The sequence below is a fragment of the Neofelis nebulosa genome, chromosome 7 (genome assembly GCF_028018385.1).
Source record: "Neofelis nebulosa isolate mNeoNeb1 chromosome 7, mNeoNeb1.pri, whole genome shotgun sequence".
NCBI lineage: Eukaryota > Metazoa > Chordata > Mammalia > Carnivora > Felidae > Neofelis > Neofelis nebulosa.
The window spans coordinates 139,585,547-139,606,172 of record NC_080788.1 but is presented as its reverse complement, the minus strand read 5'-3'; the positions used below and the strand labels follow the sequence as shown (position 1 = coordinate 139,606,172).

General features: G+C 54.3%; 1 protein-coding gene across 4 annotated transcripts in view; it reads right to left on the bottom strand.

Moving 5' to 3' along the window:
* Nucleotides 1-20,626, bottom strand: part of TUNAR (TCL1 upstream neural differentiation-associated RNA) — a 48,714-nt gene that overhangs the window by 17,712 nt on the left and 10,376 nt on the right. The window contains exon 1 of one of the 4 annotated variants that reach the window (XM_058740216.1): nucleotides 3,822-3,921. The exons of the other annotated variants lie outside the window; for them this stretch is intronic. The gene's annotated coding sequence lies outside the window, so the exon portion shown is untranslated. Of the gene's footprint in view, nucleotides 1-3,821; nucleotides 3,922-20,626 lie in introns of those variants that run through there. 4 annotated transcript variants of the gene reach the window in all.

The window sequence follows — 20,626 nt, the reverse complement described above, 5'->3', positions numbered from 1 at the left end:
GCTTTCTTTTTAGGACCAGCTTCTGACTGTGCAGGCTCTGTGAGTTCCTGTCCCAAAAGCCTGCTTGGCGACCCTGGGTCTGGGCTGTTGACTTCCGTGCCTGTCCCCCACCCTCCAGGGACAAGTGCCCTACTCTAGAGCCCCAGCTGTTCTGCTCCTGAGGCTGTGGGGGGTGGGAGGGAAGGGTCAGGCTGCCTGCCTTCCTGAGTCCTGCCTGTGTTCACCTCGCCTCTCCTGCTCCTTTGCTCCTTAGTCCTCCATCTTTCAGCGTGTCCTCCACTGCCCGGTGCCCCACAGACCCTACATGCCGTCTGGCTTGTCTGGTCTCAGTGTGTGTGCCAGATGGGCTTTTCCCCAGCTCCCTAAAGAGGCAGATCCCAGTCTAAGCCAATCACCTGGGCCACGCAGCCTGTCTCCAGGTGTGGCAGGCCAGGCTCCCGAACTTTCCTTTCCTAAGGGACTCAGCAGACGCTAGGTCCCATGGGAGTGAGCAGTCAAAGGCGTTCAGACCCCGCAGAGCCTGCCAAACGCCTCCTCCCCAGCTGTGGTGATTACAGATCACAACAAGCCTGCCACCCTCGCCCATCGAGACGCAAGCATCTGTGTCCCCTCCCCGTGGGTGACAGCCCACAGTGGCGGTGACCCTGGGAAGTCTCTGGGCCCAGCACTAGGAGACTGGCCGCTTGCACCTCCCGTCTCTCGGAGCGCACCGCTCCGGGGGGGAGCCAGTCACCAGGTCAGAAGTCCGGTGACCCCGGGACTGCCTGCTACGAAGAAGCCCGAGCGAGCCACCTGGAGAGGAGCGTGGAGACAGAGGCCAGCCGGCCACCAGATGTCCCAGCGGGGGGGTCCTCAGCTCCAGCACAGGATGGCCCCACGTCAGAGCCGCCCAGCTGAGCCCACCCACCCCCAGAACCGCGACAGATAATAACGACTTCTGTCTCAAACCACTAAGTTGATCGGTCTGTTACATACCAGTAGGTAACAGGACCCTGGCTGAAAGAGGCTGGTGTTCGAGAGCCTGAAGGAAAGGTCTTTCTTCTTCAAGCAGAAGCAAGCGCTCCCAGCAAGATCCGATAAACAGGCAGCCAGAGCCTTCTGCGGAACAGCAAAGATCATGAACATTCTCATTTGTAAAGTGAGAGTCATGGTTCCCTGGGGAATCAGATGAGCCCCATGTCAGCCGGAAAATGGACTGAGCTGGCTATGTCTGGGATTATGTCCCTGCGTGTCACTGTCTGTGTGTATGGGGACTAGGGGACGGGGGGAGGGCCAGTCACCTCAGTTACAAGTCTTTTGCACATCCCAGGAATCAAGCAAAGTCTCTGCATTTCAGGTCTGGTCGTCCCTCACACGGACAGCCCTGCTTGGCTACCTACACACCTCCCTTCCTGCTGGCCGAGCAACCCGGATGCTGGGAAGCCAGTTCGAGGAGCCTCTGGGCTACTGGGCACTTCCTGGGGGTCAGGCAGTGATCTGAGCACTTCAAACCCACTGGCAACTTTAATCTCCACAACAAATGAGGTGGGGGTGGTGCGGCCGGTCTTCACATTTATAAATGAGCAAAGCAGGGCCAGCAAGGTGGACAGACTTGCCCTGGCCGGTCCCCCAGCCGGCAGGTGGAAGGGAGCTGGGATTCGAACCCACGCCTCGGACGGGGCCCACGCTCCCAGGGGCCCTGCTCTATGGTTTCCTGGCGGGTGGCCACAAACTTTCCTCCTTTCATCCCTGAACCTATCTCCTTGTCTGCAAAATGGGGTAACGCTTACCTAGCTCTCTGTCAGCACGCTTTATGGCTCAATGAGGCACATAAAGGGTATTTACTAAGAAAATGTACGTTCCCTTTTGTTTTCTCTTTCTTCCAAAGTCCCACAAGGGAAAGGAGAATTCTTTTTCAAGAAGTCTCACTTGAAGGTTTTGATCAGATCAGAAAGAGAAGCTGAACGAGTATGAGGGGAGGTGGGACCTCCCTGAGCAATACGGAGGTATCAGATTTTTTAAAAAAAATGTTTATTTTTGAAACAGAGAGACAGCGTGAGGTAAGGGCAGAGAGAGAGAGAGGAAGACAGAGAATCCCAAACAGGCTCCACGCTGTCAGCACGGAGCCCGCCGTGGAGCTCGATCCCACAAACCGTGAGATCATGACCTGAGCCGAAATCAAGAGTTGGACGCCCCAGGGAGGCATCGGTTTTTATTCCTTCTCCCCAAGGTCTATGGTGAGAGGTCCAACTGGAAATATGGAAAGGATGTGGCCAGAAAGTCCTTCTAAGGAGCCCATCCCATGATTCCCCAGTGCCTGTGAGTCCCCACGTCTAAACACCACTGGGGAGACCCCAGGGTTTCCTAATAGCTCCTATAACTGAGATTTCTTAGCAATTCCCATCTTGCTGAGCAAATGACTCAGCCCGTGAGCTGTGGCTCAATAGTGTGTATTTCATGAATATTTTTCTTTGGAGGGCTGTACCCATCAACATCTCACTTACTCAGGAACATCTGCATTTTAATGTGATTTTTTCAACACAACCAGACAGCTGGGTGGGTTTTACCCACTCCTGAGGTACAAAAATCTCATCTCTGCAGATGGATCTCTCCAAGTGTGTTTGTGTCCAGACTGGAAATCGCATCCATCTGAATGATAGCATTTTTTTGCAGAAACTGCTACTGACACACCGAGGAAAGTCAGGGTTACAATTTTGATCCAATACTTGTCCAAAATGAACAGGGGGGAAAAAATAGCTTAAATGGATTTTGCTACAAAGTGTCATCACTGAAAAAATTTACATGCTGCGGCTCCTGCCTGCCTCTCCAAATTCCTCCTCCTTTTTCTCTCAGTCATTCCTGCACCAACTAGACCAGCACCCTCTATTTTTTTTTTTTTAAATATCACCCCAGGGCCTTTGCACTAGCTATCTCCTCTATCGGAATTCACGTTGCTCTAACTTCTGTGCTCACTTGCTCTCTCACGGTGTTCAGGCTTGGCTCAGACCTCCCGTCGTCAGGAAAGCCTTGCTGGCCACCTTGTGGATAAAGGCCTGACACTTTCTTTTTTTTTTTTTTAATTTTTTTTTTTTTTCAACGTTTTTTATTTATTTTTGGGACAGAGAGAGACAGAGCATGAACGGGGGAGGGGCAGAGAGAGAGGGAGACACAGAATCGGAAGCAGGCTCCAGGCTCCCAGCCATCGGCCCAGAGCCTGACGCGGGGCTCGAACTCACAGACCGCGAGATCGTGACCTGGCTGAAGTCGGACGCTTAACCGACTGCGCCACCCAGGCGCCCCCTGACACTTTCACTCACCATGCACATGCCCTACTTGATTTGCATCAAAGGGCTGATCACGGCCTGACCACTCCTCGCCACGCTGAAGATAAGCTACGATAGCAATCATGTCCTCCGAGGGAGCCCCCACGCCAAGAACAAAGCATCAAGAGTACTGTAGACACAGTTTGTTTCCGAATGAATGCGCTAAGTGCCCATTTTCCAGAAGAGGAAGTTGTGACTCACTGGGGGCATGTGATCTGTTCACAATGGCACGGCCAGGAGCCAAGGGCGTCAACCCTTGGTTTGCCACGCACTCAAATCTGCTGGACGAACTCCTACATTGTACACTTGCATAACTTACTTTTTCTGACTCGATCCAAGCACACGGGCTCGATCCCACGAACCATCTGCATGAGGCCTGATGCCCAGCAGATACTCAGAAAGTGCTTGCGGAAGGAGGTCTCGATGCATGAGGAGAACCCCTCGCCCCTGCTCCTCCTGTCCGGCCACTCACGGAACCCTCAACCCTTTGTGTAGCAGTCTTGCTGCGTGACCGCCCACCTTTCTGCTGGAGCCCCTCGGGGCTGCCCGAATCCTCGACTGCCTCCCGTAAGCAGGCTCTTGTCGGCGCCCACAGTGGGGAAGTTCTCAGCCCAGCCAGACACCGCCGCTTGGTCATTTGGCTGATCGCCTCCTACCATTTCCAGCATTATTGTAGAAAACAAAAGAGAATCAATAAATGATCACTGAAATAAAAAAGAAAGTCAAAAATATGCTCTTCAAAGACAGGTGAGGAAGGTGAAGGGAAAGAAAGAAAGAGAAAGAAAGAAAGAGAGAGGGAGAGAAAGAGAGAAAGAAAGGGAAAGAAAGAAAGGAAGAAAGGGAAAGAAAGAAAGAAAGAGAGAGGGAGAGAAAGAGAGAAAGAAAGGGAGAGAAAGAAAAGAAGAAAGGGAAAGAAAGAAAGAAAGAAAGAAAGAAAGAAAGAAAGGGAGAGAAAGAAAGAAAGAAAGGGAGAGAAAGAAAGAAAGAGAGAGAAAAAGGAAGGAAGGAAGGAAGGAAGGAAGGAAGGAAGGAAGGAAGGAAGGAAGAAGGAATCACAAAGCACTTGCAAAGCACATGCCGTCATTCTTGTCTCACCTAAACAAGCCATATTTTCCTTCCATGAGCCTCTGTCTGCCTATCCGTGAAATGGGGATTTGGGCCCGGCGGGCTGACCCCTTACAAGCACACGCTGCTTCCCTCCCTTTTGCTACCGTTTGTTAATGCCGACAGCACTCGGAAATGCAGCAAACGGCTAGGATCCTCAGCCACCTCGTCGTATGTGGTAACGGCCCGCGTGGATTAACCGCTTACTGTGTCCTCGGCACCTGCCACCTGCCCAGGCTGGCTCATTTACTCCCCGGCACAGCCCCATGCACGAGGCAGGGACGGTGCCCTGCATCAGACAAGCCACCCAGGCCTCCTCGTGGCAAATCCCCTGCTGTCCCGGGCTCCCACCCACCGGGGCCGTGCCCTGCCCCCCTCGCCGGCTCCACCAAGAAACCCGAACTCCTGCTGCGTGCAGAGACTAAGACCCAGCTGAGAGCAGAAACTAGGTCTTAACCGCCTCTGTGTCCCCCGCACCCCTGGCCCCGGGCAGCTCTGTGCTTACGGGAAGATTCCGTGCACATTAGCTGGGTAGACGAGAAAAACACAGGATGAAGACCAACTCCCGGTGAGTGCCTCCGTCTCAGCTCCTGCGTGAGATCTGAGGGGCTCCCCGAAGCCGGGGGACTGTCGTGAGTGGCTCTGCCGTCGCCAAGTCGGAACGTTCAAAGGAGAAAGTCTGCAGTAGCGGAAGGTGAGGGGAGATGACCCGGAGTACCGACGGTTAATGTTTAGCCCACGTTTTCGGTTTTACACCTGTCTGGAGTCACACACCTGCTGGAATCCTGTATGCAGGTGGAAGTCCGCGCCCCAGGACCCAGGGGTCCCTCTTGGGTGTCCCTCCATAGGCAGCCAGGGAGCATCCTGGGCTCCTCACATAACATCCCCGATTGGAGGCTCTCCTGTCCTGCAAGGGACAAGCCCAGGTCTTCACTGGGGGCTGTGGCGAACCCTTGGCAAAGGACCCCGGGCAGGGGGGAAGCAGCCATCTCAGGATGGGGCTGCAGGCCCCCTGACGACCCCAGAAGCACAAGGGATCCCGGCAAATCTCGCACTGGGGCAGCGGACACAGATGGGAGGGAAATGTGAAGCCGGTCGCAATGGAAAAAGAGAGACCCAAAAGGGGTCTGCACCTGCATGGGGCGTGGAGAGCACACGTGGTCTGCTCACTGGCCAGCAGTGTGACGGCAGGCACGGCACTCCCCCTTTCTGAGCCTCGCTGTCCCCATCTTTAAATTGAACTGGAGGGGGCGCCTGGGTGGCTCAGCGGGTCGAGCGTCCGACTTCGGCTCAGGTCACGATCTCACGGGTCTGTGGGTTCGAGCCCCGCGTCGGGCTCGGTGCTGACAGCTCGGAGCCCGGAGCCTGCTTCCGATTCCGCGTCTCCCTCTCTCTCTGCTCCTCACACTCCGTCCCACCAAATCCACACCCCACTTTCCTCTGGTACAGAACCCAGCGACATCCCCCTTTCTGTCCTGCACTTAGGGGTGGCTGCGTGGCTGAGGTCTTGACGGAGGAGTATGAGCAGAGAGCCGTGGGCAGGCCCGCGGCCAAGTTGCGCTCTTTGCCGTTCGTCCAGCCCGGAACAGATGACAACAAGGATGTCAGAGGATCCGGAGTGTGGAGGAGCCAGAGGCGAGGGAGCCCGGGTCCCCACATCACCCCACGGAGGACAGTCGTCCACCGACTGGGGAGACCCACTGAGGCTAATCTTGGGCTGGAGCCACTACACTTTGGGGCAGTTTCTAACCTTTGCTGGTGGTTTAACCCCTCTGCTGGATCTAATTAACATGTTATTTCTACCCTTCAAAATTTTTTTTTTTTTTTTAAATTTTTTTTTTCAACGTTTTTTATTTATTTTTGGGACAGAGAGAGACTGAGCATGAACGGGGGAGGGGCAGAGAGAGAGGGAGACGCAGAATCGGAAGCAGGCTCCAGGCTCCGAGCCGTCGGCCCAGAGCCCGACGCGGGGCTCGAACTCACGGACCGCGAGATCGTGACCTGGCTGAAGTCGGACGCTTAACCGACTGCGCCACCCAGGCGCCCCTACCCTTCAAAAATTTTAAAAGAGAACTGCTGAATTTTGAAAGGGGAATGTAGTAGTCAGAAAGCTTAGCGGAGCCTCCGTTTTCCCTTTGGAACTGGTGTTTCTGGGGCTTTGGGGAATCAAATCACTCGTCCTCTTACTGACACACCAGGGCCACACTTGTCCCACGGCGTACGATTTGCGGAAAATTCCGGTCTTCATACAATCAGCAAAGCAGATGGATCTGGGCCTAACGTCTACCTAAAGTCAATCAGGTCTTTCAGGAAGAACACAGATACTGAGGGCCTACTATGTACAAAGCACCAGGAGGGATGCCCTAAATTTGCTGTCTGTCTCTCCAAACCCTAAAATCAGGCTATGCAGTCTGAGAAGCAAGTCAGAAGCAGCAGAATAGAATAACTAGTTTCTGGAGAGTCCCAGAAGCCTCCAAGATGTACGGTTGCCGGAGGAAGGGCATTTAGGCATGAAAGGACCCAGGCCTGCCCCGCCGGGGGCTCAGTGTATTGGCGAGAGGTGTTAGCCAGGTTTGAAAAGAAAGTATCCTCATGCTGCTGAGAAGCAGAACAGCCAGGAGAAAGGGGGCAGGTCAGAAATCCAAAGGTTGGGGTTCACCAGCTGTGTCATTTCTGCTGTGTGACCCTGGCCAACGATTCAGTCCTTCTGAGTCTGATTGCTTACTGGCCAAGGAAGAAACCCAAAAGCCGCTAAACTTATCTCAACTCTGGATGAGCAGGCACACGAGGAAAGGAGCAACACGGAGACAAAGATCAAGATAAACACAAAAACTGACCTTAGAGAGGAAGGAAATAATTCATGAATGAAAGCAAACAAACAAAAACTCTAATATTTCACTACTCAGTATGTTAACAACTATAAAACAAAGTGAGATTCTAAGAAAAGGAGCAATTGGAGAATAAGCAAAAAGCTCTTAGAAATTAAAAATACTCGTGCTTTAGGGGCACCTGGGTGGCTCAGTTGGTTGAGCATCGACTTCAGCTCAGGTCATGATCTTATGGTTCGTGGGTTCCAGCCCCGCTCAGGCTCTGTGCTGACAGCTCAAAGCCTGGAACCTGCTTTTGATTCTGTGTCTCCCTCTCTCTCTGTTCCTCCCCCACTCATGCTCTGTCTCTCTCTCAAAAATAAATAAACACTAAAATTTTTTTTTAAATACTCGTGCTTTAAAAATGTTTCTTTAAAAGTAAACAAACAGGGGCTCCCGGGTGGCTCAGCTGGTTAAGCGTCTGACCTCGGCTCGAGGTCCTGATCTCGCGGTTTGTGAGCTCATGCCCCACATCGGGCTCTTGCGGTCAGCACAGAGCCTGCTTCAGATCCTCTGCCCGCCTCTCTCTCTGCCCCTTCCCCACTTGCACGTGCACTCTCTCCAAATAAATAAACTTTAAAAAAAGTAAACAAACAAAAAAGGTGGACTGGAAAATGAAGTCAAGAAAATCTAGAATAAGTAGTATAACAGCAGTGAAATGAGAAAACAGGAGAAAAATGCAGAAGTAAGTAGGCCCATTCTGGAAGGTAGAAGAACCAACAAATAAAGGGTTCAGAAATGCAGAATGGGAAAAAAATGGAGATACAAAAAAAATCAAATACATTAGGATCTCCCAGGGTTCAAGGTCTCATCTTCAGCTTATACTAAGTATCTGGAAGAAGGGATGGGGCCTCCCCCCTCAGTATCTTCATGTAATATATGAATGTCAAGGATAAAGAATAATTACTAAAATCCGCCAGAAAAGAAAAACAGAAAATAGAAAAGCTACAAAGGACCTCGAATCAGACTTCTCATCAGCAACATGGAAAGCTCCGAAGTCTTCAAAATTCTGAAGGAAAATGATTTTGAACCTGGAAATCTACCTTCAGTGTGAATATAAAATACAGACATTTTCTGACGGTTTACTAGCCATGTAGCTTTTCTCTTAGGAAGCTCCAACCGAGGAAAACAATGAAGGATGAGCCCAGGATGACCTCTACCGAGCAGGTGTGCAGAGCAAGTACAGGAACAGAGAGGGTCTTGAGAGGACAACAAATCAAAAACAACACACACACACATACACACCCACACACACACACACACACACACACGGGGAGCTCAACAGACCAGGTGGTATGAAAAAAGGAAGAATACGATAAAGATAGATGAAGCAAGAAGAAAAAAAGAAAGGCAATTAAAAATTCCAGGAAACACACACACACACAATCCTGCATAATCCAAACACCAGTGAAACTAACAAATGGAATGATTTTAAGCAAAGGATGGAATGCAAACAAACAGAATGCATTTGACTCAGTTACAGGACATTGTGCCTTGAGCGATCCAGGGGTTGTTAAACTGATCTCTGGAGAAGGAAATGTAATCCCAACACATGGTTTAACATAGCATTAGACACTCCTGATACAGCAGTCACTTTACCAACGTCGCCTAGCAGTTTTGATTCCTAGAGTCAAGCTCTGGACAAAGCAAATGGTAGAGAGTCCAGGACAGGATGTAAATATAACCAAGTCCGATGCAGTGTCAACCCTAATGCAGAAGGTGCACAATGCCGAAGGCAAGAGGAAAGGGAAAAACTCTAGGGCACTAATCACTTCTTCTTACAACATGAGGTGACAGAGTACCCCGAAAGGGTGATGGAGAAAGACACTGATTTCAAGATTAAAAAGTAACGGATGGAAGCACTTCAATAAAAACAAGAACAGGCAGGGGCACCTGGGTGGCTCCGTTGGTTAAGTGTCCGACTCTTAGTTTCTGCTCAGGTCATGATCTCACGGCTTGTGAGTTCAAGTCCCACATCGGGCTCTGCGCTGGCAGCATGGAACCTGCTTGGCATTCTCTCTCTCTCTCTCTCTCTCTCTCTCTCTCTCTCTCTCTATCTCTCTCTCTCTGCCTCTCCCTCACTTATACCGTCTCCGCCTCTCTCAAAAATAAATGAACTTAAAAAAAAAGGACGGGCAAAGGAGGAGTCAAATCTTCCTTTTTCGCTTTAGAACATCCACAGTTATGGTGTGTAGGTGACAAATCCACTGCCTGGATATGAATCCTGGCTCATGCAGAAAGTGGAAAAGGGTTGCACTAAGGATTAAATGCATTCATATGAGTAATATCCACGGGGCAGTGCCTGGCACAAAGTAAGCACTCAAAATATATCAGGTATTTTATTACGCCTACCCCTGCCTTACAATGTGCAAACACTGATTGGAGAAGAACTTTAAATGTTGCATAAAAAGATATGCCACACAGAGCGATTTAAAGAAATGTATGTAAAAGTGAACTTGAATCAGGACATAAAGTATGACGACTATTTTAGAGACTGCTAAGCAGGGTACAGCATATGGGAGGGGAGCTTTGGTGAGGAAGGCTTCCCAGAGAGAGCCTGGAAAGAGATTCTGCTCTCTGCACTAGCCAAGTGTTTACAAACTGTAGAGGTCTCTACTGCTGCCTTATATGGACATGACCGAGTATTATTATTAGTATTTTTGGTTTTGCAAATGGAAAACATGTCTGGATACACCTTTTGGGGATGCTGGGCACTTTTTAAAAACTACTTGCCAGCAAATTCAGACTGCTTCTCTGTTGCTTACATTATTGTGCAGGGGAGAGCAAATGCTTGCAGAGGCTCTATGTCTCCGTGAAGAGAGGAACAACTGAGGCTCAGAATGGAGGCCGGAGGGCGCGGTGCAGCTCCTGGCTTGACTCTGGACTCCCCCAGGCCTTTCCCAGAAGTCCCAGCTTTATTCTGAGCCAAACAGGGGAGGAGGTACCTCGTCCCAGGAGATGGGGCTGGAAGGAACCTTGGGCCCAGAGTAAGGCCTGCATACTTCCCCAGTTAGCTGGACCAGCCCAATGCCTATTTCTGGACCTCTGCCTTAGTTTCCCCACAAAGCCCAAACCGGGCCCTGACACTGTGCCTGGCTCATCCAGTGCCCTCCCTCCATGAGACCAGTCTCTGAGCCCCTTTTCTCCCCCCGTTGGCCACAGAACTGTTCGGGTTGGCGAGGGCGGCGGAGGCTGGGTGTGCTCCCCAAAGCCCACAGGTGGGGAGCCACAGAAAAGACGGTTCAAGGCCAGCTCTGCCACTTGCTGGCCATGTGACCTTGGGAACATTTCTTAACCCCACTGACCTGTGGCCTTCTCAACAATTCATTGATTTATGTAACGAATACTTTACTAAACACCTGTCCGGGGCCAGGTACCATGCTAAGTGCACGAAGCTCGTGGCCGGCTTGCAAGGAACTCAGCAAGGACAAGGCCACTTTGCGTGGCTACTTCTGGAAACGGGAAATCTGCAGGAGAGCTGCCCAGAGGGACAACCAACGGGAGGCTGAGTTAAGATGTGAAAGAGGAGCAGAAGCAGAGAAGTGGTCCAGAGGAGCAAACAGCAGGTGGAAGGTTTGGGGCACAGAAGCGGTGTCACTGAAGTCAGATCAGAGGCTCGGTTGAGCCCCGGATGGGACCTCGTGAGGATTCTAAATCATTGGTGAATGCAGACGATAATTCTCACTTTGTAAAAATGTGAGGTTTAGGGAACCATGACCCGGGGGGGCGGGTCACTGGGCCCCGGGACCTCGCACGATCATGTACTGGGAGCCACCCTGTAAGTCATACGGACTAGCTGACTTGACCACCCCGCTGCCTGGATTTTGGCTCGCTTCATCCTACAACAGCCCTCCACCCGGACCCCTACACACACGCGCGTGCACACGCACCGAATGCAGGCACACGCTCGCACTTGGCTGGAACCGAGCTCTCTGGACGCTCGGCCTGACTGGGGTCCCAGCCCGTCTCCCACCAAAGCAAACCCGCATGCAAATCTGTCTTTCTCGCCCCGGGCTCAGCATCCCGCCTCTGTGCCTCTCTTCCAGGTGAGAACACAGAGCCCTTGCTCCTGCCCGGACTGTCCTCCTGCAGGGGGCTGACTGCTACTCCCTCCTGGAGACACAGCTCAGAGGTCCCCTCCTCCAGGAAGCCTCCTCTGACCCGCGCCTGCTTTCAGGGCTGGTTCTGCGCTCCCCGCACGTACCTGGCTGGCTGCCAGCATTTGCCAGGAATCTCTAGAGATGCTGCTGTCTGACCCGACTCCCAGAGAGGGGACAGCGTTCCTGATCCACGTCGCAGCTCGGCACGGCCGCACGTGGTCGGGCAGTCCGCCTAAAGGGGACGCCACACAGCACCCCACACCGCCCCGAATGAGGATGCCTGGACGCCTGGGTCCTCTGGCCGTCCTCCGCCTTAACTACACCTGCGCCCTGGCTGCACCTCATGCCAGGGCCACCCGAGGCTCCCTGAGGGGCCGGCAGCTCCTCTCTGAAGAGGTCCTGAAGCTGACAATGGTGCAGAGAGAAGCAGATCAATCGTGAGAGGCTTGTTCTTTCCGGCATGGCCTTAGGGATTTTTTTTTTTTTTTAATGTAAAAACCGAATAATCCATAGACCCACAGCTCAGCACCTGCAGAAGGTCACTGGCTGGATTCCAAATCTCCTCTCGAGGCCGACTGAAAACGGTTTACACCAAGGTAAAAAAAAAAAAAAAAAAAAAAAAAAAAATGTCTCCGTGATCACGACTGCCGCCCGAGGCCTGCACGCCCGGTCCCCGTCTGCCTCGCACCCGTCCCTCGCGGGGCTGGAACACCGCTCTCCCTCCCCTGCTCTCCTGCCGCCCTGGGTTGAGACGGGGTGGCGGGGGGGGGGGGGGGGGGGGCAAGCACACGGGGCTCCAAACAGGGCACGACTTTGTCTAATGCGTCTAATTCGTTTAGAGGTCCCCAACCCCTTGTTCAGATGCGGCTTGTTAACAGGAACTGTGCACGGCAGACGATGACGAAATGGCACCGGGTTCTCCGAAAGGAGGCCCATTTCCCTCAAACACCCTCCACATATGGCAAAATCAGCTTCCTACTTGGGATCAAGAGTGGCCAGGGCGTCTGTGTGCAAGGCGCGGCGTTAGACCCACCACAGGCACCATGTCCATAAGGCCACGCCTTGAGCCGTCTTCCAACGATGAGCCAGGCCCAGCAAGGAGGCACATGGGCCCAGTGGTGCGACCGACGGGCCAGCCCTGAGCAGTGTCAGTGGGGAGCTTTTAAAAGTATCGGTGCCCAGGCCCCATCTGAGACCAGCTGAACCATAAGGCAAAGCGAGGGGGCCCAGGCCTCAGCATGTTCCAAACGCTCCCAGAATTCCGGTGCTCAAGCGCGATGCCTCAGGCAACGAGAGGGTCTTCTCATCGTCTTAACTGCACCGCTGCTCTGCATCTCTGGGGCAGCTGGGGGCGTCCTGTTGGTCTTTCGGAAGCGCCCCCCCCCCCCCCCCCCCCCCGCCTGCCCCGGCCCAGCCTTCGGGAAGCATTCAGGCAGCTTGGGAAATCAGGGTCCCTCACGGAAGAGGGCAGATCTATGTCCTCAAAGATTTGTGTAGGGAGTTTGTGCAGGACGGCCCCTTCTCTGCAGGCTCTGAGCCACTCCAGATTCTTCTTGGCAACAAAAGTTTCCTGAAAGGTCCAGGCAGTTGATATTTTCAGATCTGCTGGAGCCGTGCCCACCCACAGTGCCCCAGAACCTCGTCTGCCGAGACCCTGAATCCCCATCCTCCGAACCTAACCTTGCAAGGGTGGCTTCTGTGCTACCCGCAGGACAGACTGCCCCTGCCCAAGCTCCTGCACCACGTCCTACCCCTTCCGCTGCCCCCCCCCCCGTCTCCTCCCGCCCTTGGCAGAAGACCCTTAGCAAAACTCTTGAGAGGGTGCCTGTTTCCCTCCCTCTGGGCTCCTGCGGTGAGAACATTTTCCCACAGTCACTGCAGGCCTGCCACATGGTGACCAAATCCGAAAACACGGGGCAGTTGCCACGTGTCTGAAACCGTGCTGGAGCGAAGACAAGAGATGGCCAGACGTCCCTGCCCTAGAGAGATCTGCGGTCTGCGGGGGGAGAGGAACCAGACCGCCCAAACGTCTAAGCTCTGCCCCATCTTCCCAGACTCGGCTGTCCCTTGGCCGCCCCGAGGTCGGAATGATACCTGGCAGAATAATGTGCCAGGTGCGGTCAGAAGCCCTGAGGGAGGATGCTATTATCCAGCCGGGGGTGGCCCTGCTCCCCAGAACACGCAATGTGCCCAAGCCACCGCCTACTTGCCCCTATGTGGGCGGCATCCCAAACAGATGCCAAAGCAGCACGACCCGCCCCCATGAGCTCAAAGCTGGCAGCAGCTGACTTCACGGCCATCTCAGCAGAGGGGCCAGAGGACACAGGAGCCCAGTGGGGGGCATGTGCCAAGGCAGCCTGAGTAGGGGATGGGCGAGACCCCCCCCATGGGCTGATAGAGCTAATGCTCACAGAACCTTCTGGTTGAGGGCGTGGTCCACGGGGGGCCCGCCCCGGCGCAGTCTCTCGGTGTGAATTGCGTCTCCTCAAGAGCTATGCCCAAGTCCTAACCGCTGGGACCTGTGACCTCATACGGAGATAGGATCTTTGCAGATGTAATCGAGTTAAGAAAAGGTTGTACTGGATTAGGGCGGGCCCTACATCCAATGGGTGGTGTCTTTGCAAGAGGAAGGAAAGGGAGGTTTGTACAGAGGCAGGCACACAGACACAAAGGGAGACATCTTCCCACGTGAAGATGGGGGGGCGGTGTAGATTATAGGGGTGCAGCCACAAGCCCAGGAGCGCCAAGAAATTGCTGGCAGCTTCCGGAAACCAGGAAGAGGCATGAAACAGGTTCCTTCTAGAACCTTCAGAAGGGGCCAGCACCTTGATGTCGGACTTGTGGCCCCCAGAACAGCCGGAGAGGACGTTTCTGTTGTTTCAAGCCACGGAGCTTGTGGCTCTGTGAATGCAGCCCAAGGAAGAAGCACTCGGCAAGGGCACAGGACACCAGAGAGCTGAGATTGGAAAATCCCTCCCCCCTGCGCACGTCCTGCATAATGACAGGGGACGAAGTCCTCCGGGGTTAAGACCTGGCAGCAGAGAGACCCTGGTCCATTTTCCTGCCCCACCTGTGTGACCCTGGGCCCGCTCCCAAGGCAGCCTCATCTGTCATTTCGGGCCATTAAGCCCTGCCCCACTTACCCAGAGTTGCTGAACTTGACTGTGCCCGTGATAGGGCTTCAGACGGAAAACTGACCATGGGAGTCAGGGGACACTTGCGGAAGAGGATGGGAGTTAACTCTAAAAGCCAGTGTTTTCTTGGAGAAAGGAATCAACGTGAAGTCCACTCTCGAGGTCACCCCCACCCCCCACCCCCACCCACGCTGGTGGTGTCTTTGGAGCCGGGGAGGTGGTAACAGACAGGGCTCCACTCAAGCTCCACAGACGGCACAGACGTGGGACCTTCCAAACGGGAACGCGTTTTCGGAAATCAGTCGATTTGAGTGCATCTGCATTCGCCAAACATTTGCCCTCTTCAAAGTGTTTGCCAGCACAGATTTCTGATTCGTAAATGTTGGTTCAATCTCCACGTTGTGATAGTTGTGATAGGGCTGCCCTTCCAAATCCCAGCCTGGATCATGTGGCTTCCTCGTAGCCCGACCCTGCTCTGCCCCGATAGGAAAGTCCGGTCTGGGCTCTCTACGCTCGCTCCGAGCTGTGTCCGTGCCTCTGTGGCCGTCCCTGGCCCGGATGCCTCTGTCTTGTTCCAGGCCTGCCTAAGCCAACACCTCTTTGGGGAAATTTCCCGAGCCCCGCCGCCTTCCCCCCCCCACACCTTACGGTCTCTGAACAGCTGGTATATTCTGCCATGAGCACCCCGACATCACAGCTTGCCTTTGCTCGAAATGAGGGGACTCCACCCATCTCCCTCATCTAAAAGGACCCTTTTTTGAGCAGTCAACAACCTGCAATCAAATCTCACTCCTGCTCTCACTGGCTGCGCACCTTGGACGAGACAGGTGACCTCCCTGAGCCGCGTCACGTCCGTCTTACAAGGTGCGAGCAGCCACAGTGTCCTGTAGAGACTCAGGACTGAACGTCAGGCTCGGAGCCCAGGGCTGGCATGTGTCAGCCCTTCCCGCCGCTCAAAGTGTGCTGCTGTTACGGCTAAGTCACCTCTGCAGACGCCTTAATGCCCGTGGGTCCCCAGACCACCTCAGGTCTACGACCAAAGTCTTCGAAGCACTTGGCAAAATGAAAACACCAAGAACCATGCACGCTGATTGGCTAACGAGTTAAAATTAATCAAATGAATTGATTAAAAATAACCGATTTCGAAAATTCTAGCATGAGGCTCTTCCTATTTTTTTTTTTTTTTTGAGATTTGATTTTTAAGTAATCTCCATACCCAACGTGGGGCTCGAACTCACAACCTAGAGATCGAGAGTCACCCGCTCTGCTGACTGAGCCGACCAGGCGTCGCCCTGTTTTTCTTATGATTTATTGCACCGTGGTGGGAACACGGGGCGACTTCAACTCTGGCAGTCTCGCGCAAGTCTTCGATTAAACAAACTTCCTCGCCTCTGTCCATCAAAAGGCCGGCAAGTACGACCCCGCAGTGAAGCGGTTTTGAGGCAGGGTGTTGTGACGTTGCCCCATCTTTCTCCCCCGCCTCCCCCCTCCCCCCACCCCAGGCATGCCCTTCCTGGGGAACCGTCCCACCTGCCTCCGCGCGGAGCCGGCTCCGCAGACCTCGTGAGGCACCTGCTCAGCCACAGCTGTTTAGACAAGAGGAGCCCCCCACCCCGCACCCCATCCAGGCCGCTAGGTTCCCCTCCTGGGAATCCGGGGCCCCAGCAGAAGGACCGAGTTGGGAGGTCGGTCATACGGTTGCAGGGCTGAGGCTGCCGCTCTGGAGTGGGCGTTATTCGGCCATGTGCTCCAAGGAGCAGGAAGAGACGGCCGGGGGTGGGTGGGGGCGGGGGTGGGCACCGCCAGGTGGTGGGACGTGGCATTCCAGACGGACAGGAAAGAAGGTGTCCCGGCCGCTGCTGCGGATCGTCCTGTGACCGTTTCTCCTCTGTGAAGCCAGGCTGCCCCGCTCGCTTTTGGCTTCCGTGAAATGCTGATTCCTGATTACAAATCTCCCATCGCTTATCAAATGCATGTGTTGATCTTTCTGTTTTTGTGCCCTTCTAAGCTCCAGGAGGACAGAGACCCAAGAGGTCCTGTTGACACAGAGCAGGTGCTCGATGAAGCTTCTAGATGGATGAGAGGGCGATTACAAGCTGGCCGGGGGTGTCTGATTCTTGCCACCCCACACGCGCCAGCAGCAGCCTGGGCGGGGAGGGCAGGGGAAGAAGCCTCCTCTCTCAAGCTTTCAGGGAAAAATGAAGTGAGGGGTTCCAGAGACAAGCCAGAAGCCAGATGGGGTGACTGCTCGAAGGCTTAGGGTGGGGCAGCCTCTGCTGAAGTCCCTTCTCATAAGGAGGGTCCACCCCCAGGGAAGGGCCAGGAGAGAAAAGAGGCCCAGGGGCAGTGGGGATGCTCTGTGCCCAGTGTGGGTACCAGCCCAAGGGACACAGACAAGAGCCTGGAGTTCACAGTCCAGGAGAGGTGAGTGGCCTGCGACACGGGGAATGAAGAACTAGGTAGTGCAGGGGGAGGACTGACAAGGAGGGGGAGGTAGACAGGGGAGGAGGAAGAGAGAGAGAGACAGAGACAGAGAGAGACAGAGAGAATCCCAGGCAGGCTCCACACGGTCAGGGTACAGCCTGACTTGGGGCTTGATCTCAGGGACCGCGAGATCATGACCTGAGCTGAAATCAGGAGTCAGACGCAGGGGGGAGGCGAGGCGAGGGAGACCGCAGCAGGGTCTGTACCTGCACCTCTTTGAACCACAGGAGCAGACGCTCTTACACAGCTCTGCTTGCTTCTTCAGGGGGAATGCCTGACAGGCGAACGGGAAAGGTGTGGGGGCTTCCTACGGGGCAAGGTGGTCACTGTTTATAGATGTCTGAGGGTGACAGGATGTGCTCTGACTGCCGAGGTCACACTCTACTGCCCATCGTCTACCCTGTGCTACACTGGCTTAGCACGCACTGCAAATACCCCAACGCTCCCCCCCCCCCATCAAAAGACAGAATCCAAATGCCTCCAACGTGGGAGCCTCAGGAACTTGCTTCTAAGGAGCAGGGTATATGCCAGAAGTGACACTGTGTGGTTTCTGAGCCAGGGCCATACAAGGAGGTACAGACAGACCCCCCCTCCCCCCCAGCTGGCTCTTTCCTGAAACTCACACTGAAGCCTGTGTCACGATGTAGGAATCCGGGCTCGCCGGGCCAGCCGTGCTGGAAAGACCACACAGAGATCCGAGGAGCCTCCCCATGTCCCCAGGCCGTGTGCATCTTCCCAGCCTGGGTGCCAACGTGTGAGCGAGGAAGCCTTCGAGATGATTCCAGCCCCAGCCACGGTCTGAATGCAATCTCATGGGAGGCCTCCAGCCAGAACCACCGACCGGAGCCCAGGCAGCCCTGGACTCGTGAGCAAAATAAAGAGGGCTCATGTTTGAAGCTGCGATCTGGAAGCATTTCGTGTGCAGGAAGCAACGCTCTCTAAACCTTGGTTTCCTTGTCTGTAAAATGGGAACCATAAAAGCAACTACTTTATCGAGCCGTTGCTCCGATGAAATGAAACGGTCCCCGCAAAGTCCTTATTTAGCACAGGGTCTCCACCCAGAGGAAGCCCCGAGGATAGAAACGCTCTGATTATCATTCACTGTTATCATCATGGCCACTGCACGGAAGAGAAACAAGGGCTCGGAAAGACCAACGCCAATTGTCCAGGAATCCCACGGGGCGTTAGATGCTCCACAGTCCGACCCTGAGAACAGCCTCAGATACAACGTGCGCGCTCCCGGCAGCGGCCGTGACCGTGATCACAATCTCGCCGAAGAACTGTCATTCCTATCTGGGAGGTGCTAGGTCCACGACCAGAAAAACAAGAGGGGCGGAGGTCAGATGCTCAACACATCTTCGTCTTTCTTCCTCAGCCCCTGCCTGCCTGGTTCCCACACGCTTGGCACCCGCTAAGGCTCCGGTCCCCTCTCGCATCGACAATAAATAAGGTAGCGGCATCTATGAAATGTGCCAGCAGGCGGGTCCCTTCCTTCCCAAGCTGCAGTAACGTGCAGGCCTCCCAAGATTATTTGCCTAACACGTGTGTTTACTAAGTGTGGGGGTGATAACCTGGGAAGGTCTGCAAACAATCCGTCCACAGTCGGCAGGGCCGTGACAGACGCATTTTATGAACGGGAACCGCACGTATATTTCTACCTAATAAAGCCTTGAAGGTTTTACTGTTTCGGAGTCAGCCGGCAGCTTCTCTGGCACCTGGGAGAAGCTACTTGATAAGGCGAGAAGCAGCCAGGAGAGCCGGGGAGCTCCCGAGGCTCGGCTGGGCTGGCGTCGGACAAGTCCCTTCCCACCCTGCACCCCTCGCTCAGCCACCAAGAGGTCTGCAGCGGCTCCTGGTGCTGAGCCAACTCTGTGCCCGGCGCTGGGGGGAGGGGAGGGCAGGGGAGCACACAGCTTCGAGGAGACAGACACGGACAGTGATGCCACAGGGTGCTTTGTGCCACACCCAGGTACGTCGAGGAGCTCTGAGCCAGTGTGACCGGCTTTCCCGGGACATTTGATGGGGCTGTTTGTGATACTCAGAGCTCCAGGGACCTCATCCTCCTTTGCTTCCATGACCAGATCCTGAGAACTGTTCGAATTTGCTCCAATTTTTTTTTTTTTTTGAGAGAGAGAGAGCACAAACGGGAGAGGCAGAGAGAGAGAGAGAGAGAGAAAGAGAGACAGAATCTGAAGCAGGCTCCAGGCTCTGAGCAGTCAGCACACAGCCCAACGCAGGGCTCGAACCCACAGACTGCGAGATCATGACCTGACCTGAAGTCAGACACTTAACCGACTGAGCCACCCAGGTGCCCCCCACTGCCCCAATATATTTTTTCTAATTTTTTAAATGTTTATTTATTTGTGTGTGTGTGTGTGTGTGTGTGTGAGAGAGAGAGAGAGAGAGAGAGAGGGGAATCTGAAGCAGGCTCCAGGCTCTGAGCTGTCAGCACAGACCCCAGCATGGGGCTCAAACTCACAAACTTCGAGATCAAGACCCAAGCGGAAGCTGGATGCTCAACCGACTGAGCCACCCAGGTGTCCCAGTGTTTTTTCACGTTTACTTATTTGTTTCGAGAAAGTGAGCGTGCGTGAGCAGGGGAGGGGCAGAGAAAGAGGGAGAGACAGAGAGAATCCCAAGCAGGCTCTGCACTGCCCGCACGTGGTCCGATGTGGGGCTCGAACCCATGAACCGTGAGATCATGACCTGAGCCGAAATAAAGAGTCAGACGCTTGACTGACTGAGCCCCCCAGGCGCCCCGATTCGCTCCAGTTTTGCTCTCTTCCTGCATTAAACATCCGCACCAGCCTCAGAAACCAAAGAAGTGGAGAAACGGCCAGAGATACAGATGTCATGCCCAGCCCCCTCCGACTCTGACTGCCCAGGACCTTGGCTCTCGCCCTGGCTTCCCAGACAAAAGGCACAGGAACAAGGAGAAAGCCACGTCCTCCATGCCCGGTTGGTGGCAAGGCAGCGTGAGTACAAACTGTCCGTGGCCACGTGGATGCCTGCCAACACTGGGCGCTGGCCAGCCTCAGAGATCATGGCTGACTCCAGAATGATCTGATGTCCCGCTGGGCTACAAGCCCACTGTGCAACCTTGGGCCAGCAGCCTCTTGTCTCTGGACCTCGGTGTGCTGACCTATAAATAGGGCCAACGGGAGGGTGGAGTTGCATTCCTTCCTGGGCCCACGTTCCGGGGCACTGAACTCTCTAGCACACGGCAGCTCTTCAAACTGCCCGGGATGCTCTGCCCTTGACACGATTTGGCAGTCGGCCTGTCCCAAGGAAGGCCCTTTGCCAGGGCCAGACTCCCCAGAAACAGCTAAAAATTTACCCACTGGCCTGTGGAACACGCTTGCTCTCTCTCTCCCTCTCTCTCTCCTCCCTTTAGCAATGAGAAGGTGGAGGCGAAGACGGGTGAGGTAAGCCTAGTGACCCCTGGAACCTTCTTCCCCGCATCCCCTCTGCCCCGCTGGGTCTGCGCCCATCACCGCTCTGCCGAGCACGAGGACTTCACAGCAAATGGTCGCAGCACCCAGCGGCACACGCTTCAGTTCCTGACACTGACTCCCTTTCCCGCCCATCGAGCCCATCGCTGGGGGAAGCTCTGGGAAGCTGGCCGGCGAATGTCT